The 7,039-nt window shown below is 44.3% G+C and overlaps 1 protein-coding gene across 1 annotated transcript in view; it reads right to left on the reverse strand.

Annotated features, from left to right (window-relative positions):
- The window catches only part of HPCAL1 (hippocalcin like 1), an 85,792-nt gene extending 82,019 nt beyond the window's left edge, over positions 1 to 3,773 (reverse strand). The window contains exon 1 of the mRNA XM_062634516.1: positions 3,691 to 3,773. The gene's annotated coding sequence lies outside the window, so the exon portion shown is untranslated. The remainder of the gene's footprint in view (positions 1 to 3,690) is intronic.
- Between the last annotated feature and the right edge of the window lie 3,266 nt (positions 3,774 to 7,039).

Here is a 7,039-nt window from a genome sequence, read left to right on the forward strand (position 1 = left end):
TGGTTTGGCTGCAGTGATTATCACTGTGGTTTGAGTAGCAACTGTACTTGTTACTGGGGGTGGTGTAGCTACTGTGCTTGGAGCTGGGGTAACCGCGCTGTCTGTTGCAGTTGAAGTTTGAGCAGCTGCTGTACTTGCCACTGGGACAGCTGTGCTGTTCATTGCAGCCAAAGTTTGAGTAGCGACTGTTGCTTTGCCCTCAGATCCGCCGACATTCTTTTCCTTTTGAAGGTGCTGGATAGTGTTGAACAAGGCCCTGTAAGCATAGGCCAAGCCCCAGCACGTTGCCATGATTTGTCCATCTCTGGTATGGCCAGAATGACCACACACCTCATTTAAGTGTTTTACTAATTCTTCTGGATTTTGCAGTTGTTCAGTAGTGAAATTCCAAAGTACTGGAGGGGCCCACTGACCTAGATACTTGCCCATACTATCCCACACACCCTGCCACTCATGGCTGTCCAGCCTCAGGGAAAATCTCTCGGTCCTCCTACATCGTCGTTTGACCCCAGACAAGACCCAAACCTGAATCTGCTTAACTCTTGAAATCAGTAGTGGGTAAAACACACTCTGTATGCGTGTTAGCATGGTGATTCCCATCACCATCAGCAAACAAGTCTCAACAGCATTAAAAGGCCATTCAAAAAATTCAAAACTCTCAAATGTAAATGGTCTGGGGGGACGACTAGGAGGGTAAAAGGATGTCTCCTTCCCAGGTTGAGCACCTGAGAAGGAGAAAAAAGATGTGTAATTGCTAAGCACCTCCATCATATACCTCCCAAAGTATAAAGGTGGTGACCACACTGGGAACATAAGCCAGATCAATTTCATGATCAATGATTCTATTGTATTACAAGTCATTACCATAAAGTACAATGGGATAAAAACCTTAGCCCAAGCCCCATACTTGAAAAACACTAATACAGCAAGTACCGGATGGACGTAAGATATCATATACTGAAACTGTGAGATCAAGAGGAACAACCTTGAGAGCCAATAAATCAGCATTGTGACGAGTGACTATCAATCCAGTCAGATCTGTTCTTATCTCAACCCTTCGTGCCCCACGTTGGGCGCCAAAAAGAACTGTCGTGGTTTAAACCCAGTCAGGTAGCTTGTTCACTCACTCCCAGTGAGTGGTGCCGAGCTGACAACAATCGAGGTCCGTGTCCGTCTCCCCCCTGCCTCCCCGCACCGGGGCTCTCCCCTTCCCCGCTCCCGGAGGAACGGGGAGGAGGATCGAGAGAGTGCAACTCCTACGGGTTGAGACAAAAACAGTCCAGCAACAAATCACCACCGCTACTATCAGCTACAACAATGATAAGGGAAAATAACAAGGGAAGAGAATACGATACCACCGGCCAAGAGAAACGAGCTCCACCCGGAAACCCCTGTCCTTCCGGGTCACTCCCAGTTACCCCTCACCCCGGGCATGACGTGCTGTGGTATGGAATACCTCCCCGGCTAGCCCGGGTCAGGCGCCCCGTCTCTGCTTCCTCACAGCCTCCCCTCCTCCCTGGCAGAGCATGAGCCTCACAGAGTCCTTGGTCAGGGTAAACATCACTTAGCAACAACCGAGAACATCGGCTTCACCAACACTGTTCTCAAACTGGAAGTCAAAACACAGCACTGTACCAGTTAACACAAAGGAAAAACATGACTGCTACTGCGGAACCCAGGACAGTGGATGGCTGGGGGCAATTGAATTTTCCATCACACCACAAACAGGTCAGACAAGTGGTGGTTAGAGATGATAAAGCGGTACAACCTGCCTTGAGGCTGGAGGAAAGATTAAATGAGCCCTTGCGAATCTTTCTGGCCCTGTTTTTCTGTGATTTATCAGAGGATTCACAGATGTAGTTTTCCATGTTTTCATGGTTTAAAAATGCAGCTTTACTGGCCAACACCACAGTGGAGATGTTGGGAGAAAGAGAAAGCCCTCTTGTCTAAGCCCAGTGACACCACCACTTTTGGAGCAAAACCCTTGTGAAGTCACCAGCAAGCTGTGCTGTGGTCGCCTCAGGATCTGAGAAGGTAACACTTAAAGCTTTTCTCTCTAGTTTTTGTGGCACTAAAATATCAACAACAAATTACAGATGAGACAAAATAAGAGCAGTATTTCAGTTCAGCTTCCAGGTTGTTTAACCCTGTTCTCTCCCATCATCCCTTAACAACTGTGTGGTCTCTTCAAAGTCAAGGTGAAATAAAAAGAGAACTCGGATTCCTGTCCTGGAAGTGCCAATGCCAAGCTATTGAGTTTTCTGAATTCCTTCTGCTTTTGTAGCAGAAATGATTCACAAATTGAGATTCACATGGCCTTTCAGTCCCCCAGAAGCTATTATGGATTTGTTGGCTCTATTCTAGTTCCTTCATTTGCTATTTCTGGGGGAGCAGTAATGCCTCCCGCTACCTAATAGCATGGTGTGTGACAGAGAAGGACAAAGCCAGACTCTTTGCAGATACACACCACAAGAGGACAAGGGACAGCTGTCACAGATGCAGCAAGGGAAACTCTGGTTAGAAGTGAGGAAGAAGTTTTCAACATGAGAGTGGGTGGTGAAGCACAGCAAGAAGTTGCCCAGGGAAGAGGTGGTATCTCCATCCTGGAGTTTCAAACTGAATGGGACAAGCCCTTGGACAGTCTCACCTGATTCTGAAGTTGGCCATACCGTGGTCAGAGGTGGGACTAAGACCCCAGGGGACTCCTCTATGATGCCAGCATAAATTTCCCAAGTCACAGCAGAATTTCCCATACTTCTTCATACCTCGAACACGCTTTTCTCCTGGATTTAAGTTGCAACAATAAGCATGTCCTCCCAGGCTGCCCCAGTCCTACCCAGTGCCACCAAGCAGCTGACCAAGGACTTGCTGCTGGGTCTGTTTCACACGTTATCCCACCCCTCAGCTCTCCTTGGCTCACTTCTGTTGCTGGGCTCTGGAGGCTGGTTGATAAGGACAAACATCTCATTTACCTGCTTTGTTTTATTATAACAGACTGCAAACGAGGTACGTATACCAATGTGGTCTCAAAAAAAAAGTGAAAAATTAATGAAAACTCATTCTTTCAGAGCTGTGCTACTGCAGCATGGGGGACAATATATGCCCACTCCTTTCCTTTTCTCAGTTGGTTTTTAGGGCTGTAGTAAATCCACCAAATGTCAGCCAGAGAAGACACATCATGACAGTAATGGCTGTAATCTCAAAATGCACTTTACAAAGACTGAAAAGAAGAAAAAAGGTGAAAAAACATCAAGACTTTATCGTTAAGGTGCCTGATCCTCCCCAGTCTCACATGTTTTTACATGGCTTTGCTCACAACTCCACCAAACAATATTTGCCTTCGCTTTACGTGCTGAATATTTTGCCGTGACTGCAGGTCACCAGAAAGGGTAGAAGCCATTTTGACTTTCAGAGCCAGGCTGATCTGCCAGCACAGAGCCATTAGGAGATGACTGTCTTGTAACCAAGCCAGTTTAGCACAGCTCTACAAGCCCTATGCTGTTACAACCATGATAGTACCTGTAAGGAAACTATCCCGTCTTCTTGCAACACTCTTCTGCCTATTGCCTAGACAATACATTTTAAGGAGTATCCTATTTCTTTGTATAGGAATCAGATATTTAAAGCCAAGATAATGTTTAAAAACAGCACAGAAACTTCTTGGTTAAAACATTAAAAATCTGAACCTACCTTTGCATCCACCATTATAGAGAGATGTGCAGGATTGACAGGGCTTTCATTGCCTCCATGGTGTGGCTCTCCTGATAAGCGGGGTACATAGTCATAGGAGGTGCTAAAAGAGCTTTTCCGGGTGCTTGCATAGGCATAGGATGGACGAGGCAATCGATCTGCTTGAATTTAAAAAGACAGATTTATGAAGAATAATTGCCTTCTAACTTGGCAGAGAATGTGTACTGCCTGGAAGGGATTCACAGCTGTGTCCTGTTCTCATGGAGTTAACTGAGCTTAGAAAAAAGCATTTGATCTATTCTTCTTCCTTAATTCAACATAGCTGAGAATCTCCCAGGATATTTCTATTCAAATTGCAGCAGGCTTTCCATTTCAATGTGTTGGCAGTGAATATCTGTCACACTGATGGCATTCTCTACATGGAAAGTATCATCAACACTTACAGTAGACAGCAGCAAATACATCACCTGAATGGCTGACTGTGTTGTAGGAAAAGCAAGATGGGCTACCTTTATCTCTGACTATGAATGCAGGTTGCCTTGAGCAACATGGGTTTTCCAGCCAGATTCACAGATTTTGTACCATTTCTGTGCTATATCAACACCTCTGGCATTTAGCTTCAGCTAAAGCTAAGCCACAAATAAGTACAAATCAAATAGATCAAGCAGCAGAACCACTCATGTTTGTAATGAGCTTCCAAACTTCATTCATCATTTCCTGCAGCTTTGTGCAGATGTCTGACTCTCACATTTTACAAAGACAGACTTTTTAAAACCAGTTCATACTTGCACAGTACTTGAACACAGCTGGAAACTCCCTGTGTTACCTTCCTCCAACGGAAAAAGAGGCAAAATCCCCTCCAGGATCTCCTGAAAAGTGACCACAGAATTGAGTAATACAAAAACGGTGAGCCTGAAAGAAGAGGGGAAAATAAATTTCATCTCCAAACTGATGCTTTCTTGTTTTTTCTTTTCTTTTTTCTTCTGCGCACACAATGCCACTGCAATAGGCCGATGTTGATGGTATCAGCACTGAAACCAGCACTTATAGAAATATGATGCAGCCACCACCAAAACCAGTTTGCAGACCCTCTGATTCACCCTCTGAAGCTCATAATTTATCTTCTTTTATTTATATGAATAACCTGAGTTATAGGTTCATATTTCCAATGTAAATCATTAATACTGACAGAAAAGGCTGTCCCATGAAAACTGTTTCCAGAAAAGTGTTATTTATGCATGAGTCCTATGTTCTCTGTGTATGTTAAGCACACTATTTCTTCACTGAAAGTGTGTCTCAAGGCTAGTTTCTTTTAAGCAAACCTTTGCAAGGCAAGGAAAAGCCTGTTGTGATACACCCTATATGTGTTAGGCTCTGTTAGATGTAGACGGATACAAACATTCCCCAAGTCTGTGTTAGGACACGGACACATGCCAACTTCTCCCTCCACTCTGCAGGAAGGAAGCCCTGAGTTTAGTCCCATCCTGGGGACTGAAGCTGCAGGAGACAGGGACAAAGATCCATGTCTCATTTTAGACTCAGTTAAGTGCAGATAAAGCAGCACTCAATCTGAAATTTATGTTAATATATTGATAAAATTAAATTGTTAAGTTATATATTTCTGCTGAATCCAATAGTTGAGAGTTTTGAATCCTACCCAGTTTTAAAAGTAAGACTCTGACACACTTTTTCATGTTGACAAGACTATCAAAAAGGGCAATGTAGGCCATCTCTGCCAGAGAAGCATTGCCCTAGAGGGGAATTTTTCAGTCTTATTTTAAATATCGCTGCGTTTCCCAGGGAGGCCACCCAAAGGTCCTTTCGTGACTTGCATATAGAATTTCTCCTGGCACTTACAGGGTATGCAGATACTAAAGGCATTCAGAACTCAAGCAAAGCTCCAGGGAAAATTTCCGAATGAGTAAATTCAATTATTTGAGTTTACTCTTACAAATTCATTATTATTTTCTAGCAGTTCTACAAACAATCATTCAGCAACCATGGGATCATTCGCATTACACCCCACCAAGGTGTTCAAACTCAGGATGTAATGGGGGGCACAGGATAAGGTCCCTTCCCTGCACTAATGTCATGCACCTCCTCAGTTGAATTCAAGAGCACCAATCTTGTACTGGAAATGTATTGCTCTTGCAAATGTTACCTCCAACAAATATTTTGCAGAGACTCAAGGCTGCTGCTCCAAAACAAGCCAGCATCAGCCATTCACAACTGAAATACTCCTGTTCACATCTCCCTGGCTCTGAACGGAAGCACAAAACACCCCCCCACACGCCCCCAGCCTTCACAACTTAGCTGCATCCCTTTCTTTTCCCCAGCCTTTCACTTCTGCTCCCAGCCTAAGTATCACACTCAGCCTGTGCTCAAGCTGCAGGACTGCCACTTTCCTGTAATCAATGCCCCTTGGCCACCTGCTAGGTTTAATACCTGCCTGGTCCATTCATTGCATCTCTGCATCAACCCTGCTCAAATGCTGTCAACCCTTCACAGTCCTTTCATTATCACTCAAGTTGTGTCTCCTGTCTCAGATAAGCAGATCCTTAACCCATATGTCAAATGAATGCTAGGGTTTGCTGTACAAAGGTGAATAGATTGTTTCAGGTTTGGCATAGGAAAACATAGAGCTCTCTATATTTTGCAGCTGGTATTAATACAAAAGATTTTAAGTTCAGTATCCCTGTACTTCTCTCTCTTGAAGTATCATGCATCCTGCGGCATGATGTGCTCTGCCAATCTGTCCTAGTTGTCTTGATGAAGCTTGGCAAAGATATTCAGTCCTTGGATGATGTTATACAAGATAGATATTAGGGTGTTCGGAAACACATCTGCCAGCTTTTCCATCATGTTATTCAAACACTATCACTAGAAACTAGTCTGCTTAATACTGTGGTCATGTTCCTCAGAGGTGGCCTTGTCCCACACCAGTGGCTTTCTACTGAAATGTCTCAATGCCTTTCTACTTCCCTTTGATGCACTGGTCTGTTGTCTCTTGTGTGTATGGGGCACCTAAGGTGTTTCTATGCTCCACTCCAAAGCAGCCCTTACCCAAATTGGGCTGCTTCAATCTGTGAATCCCTTCAAACTAAGCTAGTGCAGCAGAGACCACAAACTCTTGCCTTTTGTGTAGGAAAACATTCACATTTTACTTGACATTATTTTTGGTCCACTTGTTGGGGAAGATACTAAGGAAACCCACTCATCCTGAGTTTGATCTTAGGTCAGATGTCCCACTGGTTACAGACCCAACTGCCTCCCCATTATCTTCTCTTGCTTCATATCCCAGCTCCTTATTGTGCTTTTTACTCTGCCCTTATTCCTGCCACCCAGATTG

This window comes from Pezoporus occidentalis, unplaced genomic scaffold, assembly GCF_034315485.1.
Source record: "Pezoporus occidentalis ecotype Australia unplaced genomic scaffold, CSIRO_AGI_Poc_V1 ctg43, whole genome shotgun sequence".
In the NCBI taxonomy this organism is placed as follows: domain Eukaryota; kingdom Metazoa; phylum Chordata; class Aves; order Psittaciformes; family Psittacidae; genus Pezoporus; species Pezoporus occidentalis.